This window comes from Topomyia yanbarensis, chromosome 2 (genome assembly GCF_030247195.1).
Source record: "Topomyia yanbarensis strain Yona2022 chromosome 2, ASM3024719v1, whole genome shotgun sequence".
Classification (NCBI taxonomy): Eukaryota; Metazoa; Arthropoda; class Insecta; order Diptera; family Culicidae; genus Topomyia; species Topomyia yanbarensis.
This window is the reverse complement of record NC_080671.1, coordinates 48,069,072-48,088,866: the sequence shown is the minus strand read 5'-3', so window position 1 is coordinate 48,088,866 and position 19,795 is coordinate 48,069,072. Positions and strand designations below refer to the sequence as shown.

Sequence of the window (19,795 nt, the reverse complement as noted above, 5' to 3'; positions counted from 1 at the left end):
CACAAAAAAAAACTGTTTTTGAACAATTATTCTAGCATTCTTGGCTTAGTATAAAACACCGCCTCTCATCATTTTTCTTCTACTTTCCGAAAAACAATATGCATTCACAGCACACCCAAGTTTCGCTGATCAGTCTAATGGAGAATCTTCTTTAAAAAATAACATTGTGTTGAAGCTTGGAGTCTTCAGTAAATGATAGAATGATAATAGAAACGACTTTGTTGAAGAAATGTATTCAGCTAATCGAGATATATTACAATACTTACAAAAAAACCTACCAGCACCTGTTGTTCTAGTATGAATGTTTATGATAGCCCTTACACTTGTTTGATCTTCTGCAGAGTTGTTTTTACCAATGCTATGAATGTCCAAAACTCGTTGTAATAAGATTACATTAAAGAAAATTGCATTTAATGAAATTATATGAATATTTTTCATCAAAGTTGTTTCCAATACCATTCTCAACAACTTTACTGAAGAAAACAAATCTCCAAATAGTGTCTGAAGAGTTGTTTCTTTATTATTACTTTTATGGAGAATAATAACCATAACAGTCTTTTAAAAAAAATGCGCTTTGTTATATTAAAAAACTTCATAGAAGATGAAAGTTGACGGATTCGGGCTTACGAAATCTTGGCCGGAAAATAAAACAGTTTTAAAACATTTCTTTCAGTATTCTTAACTATAATAATGCATAACTTTAGATGATCTTTTTTTCGAGAGTTGTCCTACTAGAGCTGTAGAGCCTAGGTTCTCGGAAGTGCTCCCCGTCAGAATCACACGTTACAGTTGTAGACGAGACAGTCAATGTCGCCTACTAAAACACTGCTTAAGGCCAATTGCAACGGGTCGTGATTCTGAATTTGACATTTATTGTACGGTTCAGATGTGTGCGGGCGTAGGGACTTCGCGATCGCGAGCATCGCGAAGAGCTCGAGCATTTGTACGTTAACGTGTTCGATCGCGTGTGCGTTCGTTTGTCTCGTGTGCTAACATGCGTGTAACTTCGCGTGTATGAAATCGATTTTTATAACCGTGTTCCTTTCGCATTTTCGAGTGTGTTTTTGGATGATCACGCGCGGACCATGAATCTAATACTTAATTTTTGGTGTACGGCTCCGATGCGAGAAGAGAGTGAGATCTTCCATATCACTAGAGTTCCCGGTCATGTCGCCATGCAAGGTGTTGACTAGTAGATATGAGCTTTAATTTTTGATTGGTCCAACTGAATGTATGGAAAGTTGCTAGGACTGATGGTAATGATTTCAATACGTGACTGATTAATGATCGCGCAAACACGGAGGCTTGTGGTTCGCGTTTAAACCTTCGTAAGTGCTAAAACGTTCACCTTATTATGAGCTTGCGCGATCGCGGGCGAAAATGTGCGTTGTTGATCGCGAACGACTGAAGCGTTCGTATGTTAACGTACTTCTCGCGCGTGCATGTGATTACGCGTGTGCAAAACTCGATGTTGTAACCATGCGGCCATTCACATATTCGCGTAGGTTCTTGAATGGTCACGTGGACAGTAATTCTGATATTTAGTTTTCGGTGTACAGTTCACATTCTGACAGGGAGTGAGTTACCTCATATCACTAGTGTTCCCGGTCATGCCTCCATGGAACGTGTTGTTCAGTGGATATGAGCTTTCTTTTTTTAATTGGTTCGGTTCAATTGAAGGCATGGACCTAGTCTGCTGATACCAAGGGTGGATACTTCCGGTAGTAACCGATTCATGCGCGCACAGGAGTTTTTAGAGTTTAGCTTGACACCGCGTTTGAAGATTTACAAGCGCTTAGACGCAACGGGATGTTATCATGTTTAAAGGATCGCGGGTGTAGGTTCCGTGAATGGTCGCGAAGGGCTCAATCATTTGTATGTTAACGGGTTTGTCACGTGTATATGACATCTCGTGTAAAATTTCGATTTATCATCATGTGGCGTGCATTCTTGAATGATCGCGCATGGACCGTAAATCTGATGCTTAATTTTTGGTGTAGGGTATAGATGGTAGAAGAGAATCGGTTTCATCTTATCACCAGAGTTCCCGGTCATGTCGCCATGTGTTGTCTAGTGAATATGAGCGTCATTTTTTTTATTTTGCCCAACTAAAGGCATGAGTCTAGGCTGCTAGGACCGATGTTAGATTTCCAGACGGGACTGTTTCATGATCGAGCGAGTTTTGAGTTAATGGTTGAGACCGCGTCTGTAAGTTTATAGGTGCTACAACGTTTGCTTAACTACCGGAGTGTTTTCATGATGGCGAAATCGCGGGAGTAAGTATGTGTAGATTATTCCAATTGCACGGTCGCGTTTGTGACCAGGTTTGTGTTAATGCGAAGGCCACGAACATTTGTACGTTTGTACCTATATGAGTGTAGACAGAGTATAGTGTAGAGATATTGTAATCAAAGAAATCATAACATAAGTAAAGAAAAAAATCTAAACTACGCCATTCAACTCCGCACTCAAACGTAATAATATTTTTAATAATTGATAATACAAAAAAATTAATGCTGATTAGAACCGACTCCGACGAACTAGAGGCAAACAGAAAACACAATTTTTCATCATTTTTTCTTATATTTTTCGAAAAACAATATGGGGCTATAGCACACTCGACTTATTTTTTTGTCAAACAATGATAGATAATTTATATATTCAGATTCTGCATCTTCATCAGTAAACCAGAACCAGCTAGTTATTTGGGCGTTAATACAAGGCGTGTGACTTTGGATTTAGTAACTTACCTAACTTACACTTACAGCACACTCAACTTGTTTATTTTATTCTGATGAGACGAGGTCGAAACGCAAATTCCATAACTATCTTATTTATACGTTTTGCTCCCTTCCGCGTGAAAAAGTGGTTTTACTCGATTTTTTCGTTATGGGAGACCAAACAACTTTAACTCATATTTTTCTCCGGAGGGAGCAATATAGCAAAATAATATCTGAAGTGCCAGCAAAAATTCTGAACTGTCAGCTGAAACCAATTGCAGAAGATTCCAAAGATATCTGAAAAAATTAAGCAATGTCTGAAGATTTTAGAAAATTTTAGAGGACATTATACGCACTAAAAAGCTTTCAGAAATTTTTAGGAGTTTGCAGTAGATTCAAATAGCTTTTTATTCAAAAATATTACAAGATCGTGTTTTTTATTATAGAGGTTTTAACCTTAGGGTCATTTGCCTCTTTCGGGTTAGAGAAATCTCTTGGAAAAATCTCTAACTCTATGTGCGGGGTTGGGAATCGAACCTAGGTGAGCTGCGTATAAGGCAATCGATTTACAAACTACGCTATGCCCGTCCCCTACAAGATCGTGTTATTTCCAGGTAGGGTGGATGTACCAATAGTCGCATACTTAAGGAAAACTTTTGCTAAAAATTTATTAATAGACCAATGATAATATATTAAATGAAAGCTTTCAATCCCCACTTCATAGGAAAAATATAAAGATTGTTTAATAACCAACTTATGAATTCAAAACCGCTTGTACCATTATGGGAACACATGTACCAACAGTGGCGCAATCGCTAATTTCGGTTCCTATTGTTGCAAATCCCATTGATTTCTTATGGGACTTGCAACTATAGGTACACTAGATCAACTGTAGGTGCAATGGAGTTCAAAATTCAAAGAAAATATTTTTTTCAATAGTTTTTTGAGCAAATTACAAGGATAACAGTTTTATTGTCGCAAAATTTTAGTACGATGAATCGATAAAAAAATATTTGCTGATGGTTGGTACCTTAGTTATGCGTATAACCCACTACTGCAACTATAGGTACACATCAACTATAGGAGCACCCACCCTATTTTAATTCTGTCTCACTCACGCGAGGAGAAGATTATCCGACGCCCAACTATTCCGGGATAAGATGAGTCGCAAAATTCTCCGTCTCCAAAAATAGGGTGAGAATACTTTTTTCCGATAATATTCATCTGATTTTTTTCTTTCTCACCAGAGAAGGTGATAATATTTTGTTTTAGGGGGAATCAATAAAAGTATCAAAATACAAACTTAATTTCCAAGAAAAGCGACAAAGAAATACGATAGACTTATTTTGTCGTGTTTTGGAATAGCGCGTGTCAGGCTATAAGCGCAAAAAGGATGCCGTAATAAACTTATTCGCGCATTCTCTGGCGGATTTATTTATCCGGAGAAATAATGCGTTTATTTATCCGGAGAAGTTGTGTGAGTGCCAATATCTTTTCGTGTGAAAATGTAAGTTTTTATTGTCGAAGTGGCAAATTTATCCGGACTTTCATAAGATTTAAAAATATTTAAATTTAAAGATTTCCGAAAATTATAGAATATGTTTGAAGATATCCGAAAACTTCATTCCCTGCCGATTTTAGAACACTTCAGATTTGAGTAGGCATCAGATATTTTAGTAGAATTTAGAAGCAATTTTTATGTGAAATTTCAGATGTTTTATAATATTTTAGAGCGTAAATTTTAGAAGAATTCTCGCGTGTTTTTTCGAAGGGCCAATAAGCATACTGAAATTCTGGACAAACCATTAAACGCCGACTACAAATCACACCAATAGACGAAAAAAAAACTTTTCTCTTTCATAAAATGTTAACATCCAATCTCGGCGAGCTACGGTTTGTCCGGAATTTTCTTTCAAAGTGAATTTTGACAAGACACGCTTATTGGCACTTCTCAAAAAACCCGCGAGAATTATTATCAGGAGATTTAAAAAAAAAAATTGGAAGATTTTGGAACATAATAATGTAAAACACCTGTACTCTTCAGAAATATCTATAAAATTTCAGAAAATTTTAAAAAGTTTACGAAAATTTAGAAAACTTTAGAGGACATTACGAAAATTTAAAATATTTTTAGAAGATTACACTTGGTTCTAGCAAATCAAAAATATTTCAAAATATTTCAGGAGATTTCCAAAGTGTTTAAGTGTTGGGAAACTAATATGGATTTCACCATGCTTTAATGGATTTTTTTTATTACCAGAGGATTTCAATCTGCAAATACTACAGAGTAAAATAGACTGAAAGAACGTCATAAAAAGAGATATAGTGATTGTGGATTAATACAGATTTATATTTTGAATTCTATAATTTAGAAGATTTAGAAGTGTTAGGAATTGTTTGCAGAAGTTAGAAGATTAGCTTATTTTTCGTATTTTGGCTGACAATGCATTAAAATCAGAACAGTAAATACATAAGTTTTAATGGTTTTAGAAAATATCAGATGGTTTAATAAGATTTCAGTACATTTTACAAGCTACAAGAAGTTTAAAGATGGTTTCGAAGTTATCAGAAGATTTCACACGCGTTCGAAGATCTTAAAGTATTTTAGAAGATCTCAAACGATTCCCGGCGCTTTGATGGCAATTTTATGACTCCAGAGAAAAATTTAAACTGTTTTAGATGATTTTGAGGAACAAGACAATTATACTTTATTTTCGTTGGACGACTATGTATATCAATTTTTGAGTCTAGCAATTTCGATATTTCCCCAAGGGATTCCCATAAAAGCACACAAAACTCGAAGCGAACAAGCCTCTTGTATGCTGCCACTATCAGTGAGTTTGTTTAATGCATGACCGCACCCAAATCACTTGGAGCTTCAATAGATGGAAATACCCATAAAACCCACTCGCTAAGCCTTCTTCGCAGACGTCCCAGTTCGTAGATTTGAGATTACGATATGTAACGACATCTAGGGATGATCAAAGACAAAGTATTTATGATCAACTAACGACAGTTCGAACTTATTCGGACGAGCCTGTTTTTCAAGTTATGTGCAATACTGTCGGAGTAGAGAGTTACATCGAACACCTCTTCTCTGACATACCGTTCAAATGTTTGGCGAGATTCGTACTGCTTAAGTATTTTATCAGCTCAGTGCTTCTCAAGTTGATATCTGAGCTTTCCTAAATTATGTGGTACATACTTATGAGTGTAAACCCATTTCGGCCACAATGTGATACAACCCTTTTGAAATCATCAGCAGGTGATGAATCGTTATGCTGCAAATATACTGAACAATAGACGTATTTCCTGTTAATAGTCATATTTGCATTGGTATCACAAATATCGCGTGGCGTCAATAGCGCTGAAATAGAATTTTTTTATAGACATACGGTTCTTGAACCAAAGTTATAAAGGCTTTTCTTCCTGGACAAGACGGGATGAATCCATAGTTGTAGTACTCAACAACTTTTACTACTCTAACCATGATCGATCAAAGCACTGCACATTTCATAACCCGAACTTCTTGGACAGCAACAAGAAGATACCCGAAACCCGAAATGGGTATTAGGGACATTATCATCGTTTGAATAACATGATTGGCGAAGAAACAAACGTCCGCTGTGTCAGAGATTCATAAGACCCACGACACTTCCTACGCGACTGGGATTTATTAGTTCTGTCAGCCATTCAGTCCATGGTACGGAGAAACATCTTGACTTGAGAACTCTTGTTTTTTTCAGTCATTTCTTACGACATGGGAGAAGGACCCAGTGGATCAATTCTTGGCTGAGATACATCAACCCGCCGGATGCCACACTGTCGCTAAGCCGGTTTTGTCCGGAGAAACATAATAGGCTTTTATAAACTTCCTAGTCCCAGCTAGTTTTCCGTCAAACCTTGTATACGTAATTTGCGTGTCGAAAGCCTTTTTCGCGGTGGGGAAACATTTGCTGCGTCATCTGCTGCATTTTGAGGACTATTGCGTTTGCTTTCTTAAACGTTGCACATAATGGTTTCGATAGTTGATTTGCTGTAGTAGTTACGATGTTGCATTTTCTTAAGTGTCACTGTGATGAAATTTTTAGTAGTTATGGTGATTTAACCTTGCGCAGAATCGACTCTGTATAGGACGGTTTCCGGTGTTCCGGTTGGTCGCAATACGCGTAGGTTTCTGCCATTCGTAGGGGATTAGCGAAGTTTCGGAAACTGGTCCATATGTGAACTTGACGTATGACGGAATTTGTCGCTTTAGCTTCATTTTAAACACACGTACTGCTTTCGGAATGCCATGAAAAGTTTTTTTAGGCTTCGAACGAACTCTCCCGCATGGCGCCATAAAATTACGAACGCGGTTCTCAAACAAACGTGGAGATACGTCGTCGAAGGGAATTGTCTCTGCACTAGCATGGATGGGTACTGAAAGTTGGTAGCATTGGCGGTTATACTCAGTAGAGTGCTTCGTGTACTTTTCAACCACAAATCGATCGACCATAATTTGCTCCTGCAATAGAAGAATAAAGCAGTTGCTGACTTGATGTAGCTAAATATTGTACACCTCAGTCGGATTCAGTTTCATTTTTCCTTCGGCAGATTGTCCAACATAGAAACCTTCGCACTAGTAGCCTCATTTCAAAATTATTGATGTCACTCGTTGTTTCCAGTTACTGTTGAACAATCGATTTAGATGTTGCTCTGCACTGTGATTCAGTGTGGGCTGTTCAAGTAAAAAGTTGGAAATAAACTGAGTATAACATCTGCTGATACACAAAAAAATAAATTCCGAGCAAACAATATTCTATGGTATCCTAAAACCAATAGCAAACTTACCTAAGGAAGTAATAAAAAAGCAGACGGCTATACCAGTCACTCAAAACATACAAAAAAACACTAAATATCTGATAACGATAACCAAAACTGCTCTAGTGGCGACGAAATGGACGCAAACACGAGCGAGAGAGAAAGCAGATGAAACGATCAGCAAGCAACAGAGGGTAAACCTGACCATTGCATCCCACCATGAAAAAAATAATCAACACAAGGAGAGGACAACAGTGCCTTGAGAATTGATGGTAGTAATAATATTCGGTTACTTTTTAATTTTTTTACCATTTTTCATGAATTGTTAATTTTGTATCTTTGAAATGTATAGGTACTATTTCCAAAAAAGTCAATGACCCTTTGAGGTCAAAACACTGATAAATACATAATAAATAATAATAATAAACTGAGTATATTAACTGATCTTGAGTCTTTGTCAAATAAGTCTATTTCGGTTCAGCCAATTTGGCGTGGCTTGTGTTTACAAATGTTGAATGGTAGGCATGGCATCTTCCCACCCCAGTGGGCCTGGATTCAATCTCAGCACAAGTCGGTGAAACTGCAAACATATGCCGATATGCTCTTTCAATTAATTGCCATTATAACATAATGATAAATTTTCTAGTTAAATTAGGATTTTCAATAACATTTGGTCAAACAATTTTGTAGTAAACGATTTACTATAAGTCGATTTTTGTCGTTACTGTTTCTGTTGCAAAAGCCGTTTAGTAAAACATTCTTGAGTTATACTAATGCTGCTGCTTTCTCCATAGCTAGGCATCTGATTAAGTTATTATTTTCAATCATTTATTTAACTGAGTTCATTTTGATTGTGTAACGGAGCCGAAATATAATTTTATGCTGCATTAAATCTTAAGAATGAATAAATATATATGAGAAAATAAGAGCAATAGTAATGGATCAAATAGATTGCTCCGTCACTGACGCAATGTTCGGCTCAATTTGAAACGTTTCAAAGTTAAATTAGTTATGGAATTTGCGTTTCGACTTCGTCTCGTCAGAATCCGACACTAACTTAGTGACAGGATCAAGCTAGCGTCGGATTGGCGCTAGCTCCAAAAACGAGAACATTTATGTTTCTAAACAAACTCTCAGTACTGCTTGATGTCCCATAAGAAAAGTAGTTCATGTTAATCTAGCGGTTATGGGATACGAAATAGGTTGAGAACCGCTGGTATAAACAATCAGTCACATTTCAATGATCGAAAAAAAACCTTTTTAATTCGGAAACCCGCTAGCACACGCACCCTATCCGAGTGTTACGCAAAACGAGACGTAGCTCCCTCCGCAAGAAAGTTCTCCGCAATAGAGATGACCGAAAAGAGTAATTTAATTTCATCATTTCTTCCCTCTGTTCGGCATTTTTTTTCTTTTAGCCGGTCATCACTGGCATCATTGACGAGCCGACGGCAAAATTCTACGAGAAAACGTGTGAAGGAATTTGAGTGGGGTGTCTGCTGAGTGGTACGCTTGAACTGCCCCGACCGGAATAGGCCTGACCCAAAACCGGACAGGGACGGTGGAGCAAACCGAAAATTCATTAACCTCACACCCGGCCGGTTCGCTCTTTCATAGAAGTGATGTCCTTTTCATTTTCGGTGTCGGAACAGCAGAAAAACCAGGTTCTCGGTGATCAACATCAGCTGACAACAACACTATCATTAGGTGTCGAAACCGCTTTTGAGCTGTCTTCCGTGGTTTGCACCGCTGAAAATAGGCGCGCACACACACACAAAAAAGCGGAGATCGAAACATTGCAATCGGCTCGGCGAAATGGAAAACTCAGAAGCACAGCACTAGTGGCGGCACTAGCCGGCCAGCCAGCGTTGCAAATGAAAAACTGTTTCCGAGAAAAGCGGAAATCCCCTGGAGATAGTACGAGACTTGGTGGCGCGCGCGGTAGCTGGACTGATTGGGACGAAAAATGTGGTAGCAGAAAGAGAGAGAGAGAGAGAAATAGAGAAAAAAAACTGTAATTGAATTTGCTCCTAGCGTAATTGCATCAATTTACCTCGTCAATGATGAGCATCGGCAGGCAACCTAGCAGAACGGGAAGGAAGTGTCGAGACGAGACCATCGCGTGGTCAAAAGTTTTTCTGCTACCCATTTCGGTGTCCTATCGCTGGTCGCTTGCTTTCTTGTTGATTGCTGGAGTGCCAAGGATCCCGAAGTGAACAGTGGAATTTGACGAAGACGTGCGAGAACTACGAATGAAATCCGCGCGGTATTTGCGCTCGCTGCCGGCCGTTTTTCGGTGGAGAGGGGCAATTTACACGCAATATTCGGAAAAGTTTTGTGTTCTTTTTCATGGCTCATTTCAATTCAGTCGAGGTTTTGATTGAATTTAAAGTAATTTATCTCGTTACTTTCTGTAAGCGGTTGTCCGTCCGATCAGTTATGGAAGAAAAGTATTCCTATTAGTGATGCTTTCGTAATTTGCCATCGTTGGATTGAATAGATATGAATCGTCAGTCAGTATCACTAACACGAGTGCGTTGATAGTATTAGAGTATCCACGTAAGCATCCTTTCAATCAGGGCCAACTTAAGATCACTCGGGGCCTTTGGGTACTATTGAACGAAGAGACCCTATAGCTAAACGGACATAAACAGATTAAGAATATCATTCGATGAATATGATTAAGCGTAACATCACAGAGATGAAATCAGCATATCGTAGTTTTTCAAGTATTTCAAAATGTTATATTTTATAACGGTAATTGGAAAGATAAGAAATATGCCTTGCGATTCTCTTAATAGCATATGTATAATTGAATCGAGAATACTGACAGAATTAACAACAGTAATCTGACTTCCTTAGTTACGTTGAGTTGTTTACCGTTGTTTAATGCCCATGTTGTTTATAAGCAACAACGTTTTCAAACAGTTATTACTTTTGCGTTAAACAACGTTTGATCACAAAAACAAGTAAGACCAATAACTGTGGCTGTTACCTTTCATTTGAGCACTAATAATTGCTAGAATTATCCGTAGAACGGAAGTTATTACAATTATTCTGATTTGATTCCGCTGGAACAGTGTTGCCAGGAACTGTTGTTTGTTTGTTTTATTGGCTTTAACCCTAAGGGTATATCAGGAACTATTTCAGTTATCGGTGAAAAATTAAATTTTGATGTATATTCCTTGTCTTGGAATAATTTTAAAAACTGATATATTTTATCAGTTCAGACTTCGACTACCGTTGCGGAACAATTCAACTACTGTAAGTTTAGCAGGAGATGTGTATTGAGCATTGTAAGGTAAAAATTGAACAGCTTCTGCTTCACTGCTAGAGAAGCACCTTTCTTCATGAAAACAGCTAATTCGTGTTACTTTACCTCAACAGATTAAGCTTTGGAGCCCTATATGTACTAGGAAAAAAGTTGGGCATGAAAGGGTTAAAGATGAATAGTTTCTTAGCAAAGAAACGGGACTAATGGAGTAGGGTAGATTTACAACAAATTCACTATTCGAACTCTCTTGTCCAGGTTAGCAAAGAATTCTTCATACTTCATGATGCGTTCAAGACTATTTACGTAAATAATGCGCTCGGGTATGCATAAATGCGTAAATATTTCAGCATCTATTATATATACTAATATATGTGAGTAGATGTCAGTTAATCTTCATTAATAGGTGGGCGAACATTACTAGTTTAAAAGTTGATCGCTGCAGTATAACACATTTTGGTACATTAAATGCAGACAAAATACAGGAACAATAAAAATTTTCCTATTTTGATTTTTGTTGGTTCATATTACACTGAAACCTCCATTTACGAATTCTTTTTTCACGAAATATATTTACGTAACTTTTTTCATGAACTAAATTCCAATTAACGAACTCGTTTTTTTACAAACTAAGTTTGCAAAAAAAGTTTGAGTACTTACAGTGCATTGGGAAGTTGTGCACAATTCAACATATTCTTAGCTAATTATTACTAACAAAAGTTGGGTCTTTTCGGAATGAAGTATATAACGGAAATCGATGTTTGAAGCCATTTTGAAATCCAAGATGGCGACTCTCGGTTAAGATAATTTCACAATAACCTCAGTAATACGAGTCTTTTCGGAATGGGGTTCACAAGTACATGACAGAAATTAATGATTGAAGCCATTTTAAAATCAAGGTGGCCACTTCCGGTTTACAAGTAGATGACGGAAATAGATGCCAAAATCCATTTTGAAAACCAAGATGGCGTCTACTGGTTAAGATAAATTTTCTATAATCTCCACAATGTATGTTCAAAATAAAATGGACGAGTATATAAATTGTCTATAACTTCCAACAATATGGGTATTTTCAAAATGGTATAATTATACAGCAGATACAGTGACGGCTCGATTTTGTTTGTCTTAGATTTTGTCTACCCCAGATTTTGTCAGCTTTTTGACCCGATTTTGTCAGCCTTACATGAAATTCCGTTTGATGGGTTGTAGCATACTAAGCAAAAGTTCGAGTAAATCCTTTCTTGAGCATATTGTTATTATCTGAAAGATGTAAAATATGCAAAAAAAAAATTTAAAATTTTGCGCTGAAAGGGACTATACTAAATTATCAGAAAGGGCTTTTTCGGGAGTTATTCTACTGGAGCTGCTAGGTCTCAGCAGGGCTCCCTGTCAGAATCATTCACTACAATTGCAGACGGGACGGGAAATGCCACTCACTAAAACACTGCCTAAGGCCAATCGCAGCGGGTCGTGATTCTGAATGTGATATTAATTGTACGGTTGAGATATGAGCGACCGAAAATAAAAGTCGCAAGGATAGAACATGCTTCGCAAAACCCGTTTCAAACATATTACAATATAAAAATCGGGAATAAACTTCAAGCATAAAAATCGGACAGAAATCCTTCAGCATAAGAATCGCTTAAAAGTTTTTACCCATAAAACTCGGAGGGGATGAACCTCCAGTATAAAAATCGTTTTAAAATAAAGAAATCGCTCGTAGGAGCATCCGTATATCTTGATGTTCAAGATATCCGTCCGGTTTTTTACTGAAGGTTTTTTTTATCCGACTCTTACAAAGAAATGTCCCAGACCGAGTTTTATGCTTGAAGTTTAGATCCGTTTTTTATATTCTAATATATTTGAAACGGGTTTTATGAAGCATGTTCTGTCCTTGCGACTTTTATTTTCGGTCGCTCATATATGCTAGCGCAGGGACTTCACAATCGCGTGTATCATTGCGAAAGGCGCGAGCGTTTGAACGTTAACCGGTTCGATCGCATGGGCCATTTATTTCGTGTGTATGTAACTTCGCATGCTTAAATTCGATTTTATAACCGTGTGTCCATTTCGATATTTGCGGCGGACCGTTGTTTTTCTTATTTTATAAAAATTGTATCATTGCTTCGTTACTGCGATAATTTTGAGATGATTTTCGCATTGTTGTTTTAAACATTGCGCGTTTGCGGTTTAATTACGGTGCACGGTTCAAATGCTAGAAGAGAGTGAGTTCTTCCATATCACTAGCGTTCGCGGCCATATTGCCATGTTGTCTAGCGGATATGAGCGTAATTTTTTGTTTCTCCAACTGAAGGTATTGACCTAAGTTGCTAACTCAAGCAAACGAAAAGTCCATAATACCCCCAAAGTCATGGTCCAATTGAACCTCCACTGGATGCTGTTTTGATAGGGTTTTAAATGGGATCAACCCAATAACCATGGTCCGGTAGATCCCATATAAACACAATATTTTGGTGTATTAATGAGTTATTAAGATCATTTGATGGTTTTTTGATGGTCGTGAAACTTGACACGGACTATATTTATGGTCCTTTTAAGGGGTTAGATACTGTCTAAACCCATGAGAAATTACTCGGGAGGGCCGAGAGTAGGGACTTCCGGACGTAGCCGATTCATGACCGCGCGAACACGGGCGTTTATGTGTTCCCTCTTGAGATCGCGTTTGTCAATTTATAAGTGCTAAAACGTTCACTTGGTCACCGGGATGTTATCATGTTTGCGAGTTCACCGCCGTTGTTGTGCGAGGATGATCGCGAATGGCTTGAGCGTTTGAACCGTAAATCTGATACTTAATTTTTAGTGTATAGTTTGAATACTAGAAGAGAGTAAGTTTCCCATATCTTATAGTTCCCGGTCATGTCGCCATGGAACGTGTGGTCTACTGAATATGAGCGTCATTTTTGATTGGTCAAACTGAAGGTGTGGACCTAGGCTGCCAAGACCGCAGGAAGAGATTTTCGGATGTGACGATGCATTATCGCGCAAACATGGGCGTTTGTAGGCTTCCGGTTTAGACCTCCTTTATAAGTTTACTAGTGTGAAAATATTCAGTCGGTCACTGTTTTCATGTCTGCGAGACCGCGAGCTTTGGTGTGCGTGGATGATCGCGAAGGTCGTAAGCGTTTGTATGTTAACGTGTTGAATGCTAGAAGACAGTGAGATTCTCCATATAACTTATGATCCCAGTCATGTCACCATGGAACGTTTTGTATAGAAAATGCGAGCGACATTTTTTCGATTGGTCCAACTAAAGGTATGGACCTATGCTACTAGGGCCGAGGGTAAGGAACTTCCGTACGTGACCGATTCATGATCGCGCGAACACGTGTGTTTGTAGTTCCGCGCTTGAGGTCGCGTTTATGAGTTTTATAAGTGCTAAAGCGTTCACTCAATCACCGGTGTGTTTTCATGTTTATGAGATCGCGGACGTAGTTGTGCGTGGACGAAGCTTGAGGGATTGTATGTTTGTCGCGTCTGTTAGCGTGTATGTAACTTCGCGTGGATAAATTCGATTTTATAACCGTGTGACCATTCGCATATTCGAATGGTTGATCGGATCGTGAATATGATGAATTTTCAGTGTACGATTCAGATACTAGAAAAGAGTTCCCCCATAACACTATATTTCTCGTTCATGTCGCCATGGAACGTGTTGTCTAGTGAATATCAACATCATTTTTTCATTGGTCCAACTGAAGGCTTGAGGCTAGGCTGATAGGACCGAGCGTAGAGTCTTCCAGACGAAACCGATTCTCCGCGTTTGTGAATAGATAGGTTTAGTGAACCTTTTGGCTCACTACTTTAATGTTGGCGAGATCACTGGCGTAAGTATGTATGTATGATTGCAATTGCTTGTTCGCGTTTTGACCAGGTTTATGTTATCGCTAAGGCTGCGAGCGTTTGTACGTTTGAACTATTAGTATTTTGTCATGCTATGCTGTTTGGGAATGGATGATCCACGTGCATCGGTAAATTAATCTATCTTAATTTAATCAAGCCGATCTTCCTGAATGAGTCGAATCGAATGCCCGAATTGAATACCGGTAATAAGTGACCAACGATTCCTAGGAAGAATTACCCACTATTCTATCACATACGCCAGTTCTGCATCCATTCTCTGACCCAGCTGTCATAAATACTCAGATCAATACATACACAGATGGGCACACTACGACCACATAACAATTGTACACTAGTACTAAAAACTAAAATTATAGCAAAACGACCACTAATAGGCTTCTACTTTTGCATTCCTTTAATTAGCCAGTGCACGATGACGAAGTCGACCGATAAATCGACACACAATGTCCTCAGCTGTGAGCCGTGTCCACCAACATTGCACAGTGGTCCAGAATGCAAATTTAGCAGGAATTTTGAGATTTTACTAAAACTAAACAACTTAACCTTATTAAGTCTTTGGAGAACTTTTCGTAGTTTATGAGCCCCCTCTTTTTGTTAAAACAACAGCTAGGGTGGTTCTAATTTTACCAAAATAAAAAATTAACTTTTTAATCATTCTAGCTAGAGCCAAATGACCTTCAGCGAAGTTGTAGAACGATGAATTTTGGAAAAGTTTGCTGAAGACATGTAAGCTCTATCTGTCATACTTTTTATTTTACAACAGATTTAAAGTCGGAGCTTAGGGTGTTTCTTCAAAAAACAGTTTTATTCCAATAACTTTTGCTGTATTCATTTAAAACTGAAGTAGTCTTCAGGCAACTTTAAGATTGTTTCAAGGCGAATCATTTGTTTCATGGCACCATATATCTGGCTATTCCCGTTGAAAAGTGAGTGAAAAGTGAGCACTTTTTCGCCAAAAATGGGGTTGTTTGGAATAACAATATCATTCATTTGAGGCAAATAAAAGATCATAGGGCGGCTCAAAATTTTTTAAAATCTGAAAAGTAACTTTTTAATGGTTCGAAATAGAGTTTCGATGTCTTCCAGAAAATTGAAGAAAATGAAATTTTAAAAAGCTTTTTCGAAGACACTGAAACTCTATGTCGTGTACTTTTCATTTTACAAGAAATTTGCCAAAAAAATTTAGGGTGTTTCTTAAAAAATGGTTTTCTTTGTATAACTTTTGCAGTTTTGATTTTTCATTAAGATCACTTTATAAATACTTTCAGATATTTTAAAGGAGAACAATTTGTCTTAATATATTGAACCTCTAGCTTCGCTCGTTAGAAAGTTATATATACTTTTTACTAAAAATAAACTATTTTTTGAGTAAATATTGCAAGATATAAAAAAATATCATATTTGACATTTTTTGGTGATCTATACTACAAAGCATGCTATTTCATATGAAAGCAACAGTATTTAATGTTCAGTGCCCGAATCTAAGATAATTCTATTTGAAAAAGTTATATTTTTTATAAAAAAGTTTTTATAACTTTAAAACGAAAAAAGTTAAGTAGTTGGTGTTTTAAAGCAAATTATGCGCCCTAAAATAATCTTTAAGTTGTCCAAAGGGCTTTAGCGTAAAATAAAAACTTCAAAAGTTATAGAAATAAAACCGTTTTTTAAGGAACACCCTAAAGCTTACATTTGAATTTCTCGTGCAATGGAAAATATAAAAGCTAGAGCTTGCATGTCTTCAGTAAATTTGTCTAAAATGTGTTGCTCTACAACTTCATCGAAGACAGTAATGCTCTATCTCAAACCGTTAAAAAGTTCTGTTTTAAATATTGCTAAATTTAGAACCACCCTAGCATCGGTTTAAACAAAAAGAAGGGCCTTGCAAAGTACAACAACTTTGCCAAACATGTTGTAAAGCTAAGTCATTTTATTTTAGCAAAAGTTAAAATTCCTGCTAAATTCGCATTCTGGACCACTGTGCATTGTTATTAAACTCTGGAATAATGTCTGCAAACACGGCCCACAGCAAAATTCAGCACAGGTGGACCCATCAATCGGCCACGCCAGCGCGCACAAATTAGTGGTTAATCATTAGGTAGGGCTGCCGTGTGGAGTATGAAAAAACACAAAACATAATAGCCCTCTCGGTCTCCTCGATGCACCACTATAGAGCTGTAGTGCAATAACCATCTTAAAGCAATTGTCTTTCAGATGTTTTTAAAACTGATGATGTTTGCACCATAGTGGTATTGCACCCATCAACCTAGGGAAGGGTAGAAAACTGTATGAAACCACAGTTGCATGTGAAGGGTATAAAACCTATAACTAAATTAATTATGAAGCGTTTTGACCTTATCTCCTAGCATACAAATGTGGTTTTAAACAATTTTCTCTTTATTGAAGAAAAAAGTTTTTACATAAATGTTTCTCCACTAATGATAAATATAGCACATTTGCTCGGAAACACAAATTGTGCTTTTGTTTTTCGGAGCTAGCGTCACTCCGTCGCTAGCTTAGTCCTGTCACTAAGTTAGTGTAGGATTCTGATGAGACGAAGTCGAAACGTTAATTCCATAACTAAGTTAGTTTAAGAACGTTCCACTTGTGATCGGTGTATTATTCCTAGAATGCCAATCGAAAAAATATTTGCGAGCAAATAAAGATTGGGCCAATCTTTTCCTATGAAGATTCAATGGCGCCAGCAGTGCAGAATTTCAGTATGATTTCCTGTGTCCATCCTCTTCGCTGGGCCCCTAAAATCTCGGGGGCCGTAGCCCTGGCCCAGACCCAGATTCCCCATGTGTAAACACGGTACTGCTTTTGATACAGGATATTTACATCTCTCCTTCCAATCCCAAATTTAGATAGCGAAAAAGCGTGAGATTATTAGCATTTATAAATCCTTTGTACTGAGTGGCATAATTTAATTTTCGTACTATTTGATCGAAAATAGTTAGACTATTTTTAAAAACATTTTAAAATACTAGGCAATTGCCAGCAACAAGAATGTTAGGTACCTTCCAATGCTAGATTAGAATCACAGGTAAAAAAATTGATAAATAGCAGGTGGGTGCGTTGGCTGCCATTTTATGAATTATTTATAATTTATTATAGTTTTATGCTTGGTGCGAATATAATTTTTGCTTATTACAGTATTTTCCAATAGAATGTAGAGCTTCTGTAAACCAGACCAACTGTCCCGAGTTTCTGCGAAGTCACATGTTGTATAAACTTGGGCAAATTCAAATACTGGTATATATAAAGTATTGTTTTTAGTATTTCGGATTCTCCTCTCTCCAACTTAATGCTAGTTAGATAAGTCCAAACGAGCACCAAATTGGCGCTAGCTAGACACTAAAATCGAAGAGTCAGGCTCCGAGTGACGTCCCGATAGTAAAGAAGTTTTGTTTACCGGCGAGGCATGTGAACAAAATCGTCTTTTGACATAAGAATCAAACGCCTGGTACTGTGTGCAATTCCCAAAGAGATTTTTTTTTGGATAAAGCCAACATAAGGACACAAGACCTAACATAAAGTTAATTTCGTGCTGGTTTGGACTAGCATTAAGTTGGTGTTAGTTACTGACGAGGAAAATCCGAAAGACTAAAAAACCATACTTTATGACCTATGCGTTCGTATGTACAAAAAAAATTTGAATTCATTCAATTTTTTTTTCTCTTTGTATATATGCCAACTTTTGAAAACTCCGGTAAACATCAATATATTTTAATCAGCAGCCCTGAGGGCATCCGACATCACTCCGGTTATATTCGTGATATTCCCCACCCGTCTTTTTGCCGATGCCATATCAAACGACAAGAAGAACCTATAGAGTACTAAACTGAAGCTGGGAGTGTAACAAGACTGCACTCCAGTTCGCTCAAGTGGTGGACTGCTGGAAAACGTCTGATTGCTAGTGGCGTGTGCCGCCAGCGCCTTCGGGGAAAATATCATTCCGATTGTGCCAGTAAAACTACACACGCGTATGGCTGTGGGAATCGTACGTACGTTCCATACGTACGTAACGTACATACTTATTTCCGAGTGCTGTAATTGTCATTTTCTTAATTAAATTAATACTATTATGATTCAATTACTCCCACCCTCCGGCTGGACTGGATGGATTACGGGGTGCTAGGAAGGAAGGAAGTAGCGATCTTTTCGTTGTGCTTGCTTTGCTATGAGCTCTGGTTAGGGATTACGAAACCGGCCGGAGCAATTTGTTTATATAATTTAAATTTCGCCATGAAATATTTTTTAAATTGCTTGTGAAGCTCTAATTTAATACTGTATTTTATTATTACATCGTCACATGCTTACGGTGGCACCATGAACCCTACCACCGTTCCACTTATTCTCATGTGACAATTACGAGGGAAAGCACAACAGAATTAGAACTCGTTATATCAACGAGGGGTGACTAAAAGCTCTTGACGGTAGCTATATGCATTCATCTATTAGTGTACGGAACCCGACTAGCCAGTGTAGCCAGACTATGAGTGGCGCATTGCTGGCTCACGTGGCATTGCTGAAATGCGCGACTCTAGGAGCGCACGCAAAATGCGGAACCACTACTTCGTGATGGAATTGTCTTGTCGGGAGGGGGAGGGGTGAACGGCGTGACACGGTCGGGGACACTCGCAGGCATCACGTGTCTGCCCGTCGTCGTTCAACTCACAACTCATCTGAACCCTTGGCTTTGGCTCAGGCACAGATCGGCTTGCCATTTCGTAATTAGCTCGATGCAGTAATAAAGCTGAAATGAGAAGCATCTCCCAGGCTCATCAGTTTATGTTCGCCTTGGTAGCTCTTATTGAAACGCAGGACGAAAAAGAGACTTCTGATTTGGTACGAGGAGCATCCATTTGGTAGGGCTGCTCGTTGTACTCGGTGCCTCGTTAGTGTAAGTGCGCCTTTTTGTTTTGTAACGAATAATACGAAAGCGCACAGGACGAAAGAAAATATGAACGGACGGGGTGTGGATCGGGATGGTGAGGACCGAGCAGACAACCAGGCAGGCCGACAGGACGAGAAGGGGATGGCAGATCTAGATGTTCTTCTGTTAATTTATTTAATTGCTTCGCATCCACCCTCTCAGCTGCCGCCTGTCAGAGTTCTT

The 19,795-nt window shown here is 38.1% G+C and overlaps 1 protein-coding gene across 10 annotated transcripts in view; it reads right to left on the bottom strand.

Annotated features, from left to right (window-relative positions):
- Window positions 1-19,795, bottom strand: part of LOC131684436 (LIM domain transcription factor LMO4) — a 1,051,444-nt gene that overhangs the window by 68,056 nt on the left and 963,593 nt on the right. The gene's annotated exons all lie outside the window — the stretch shown is intronic.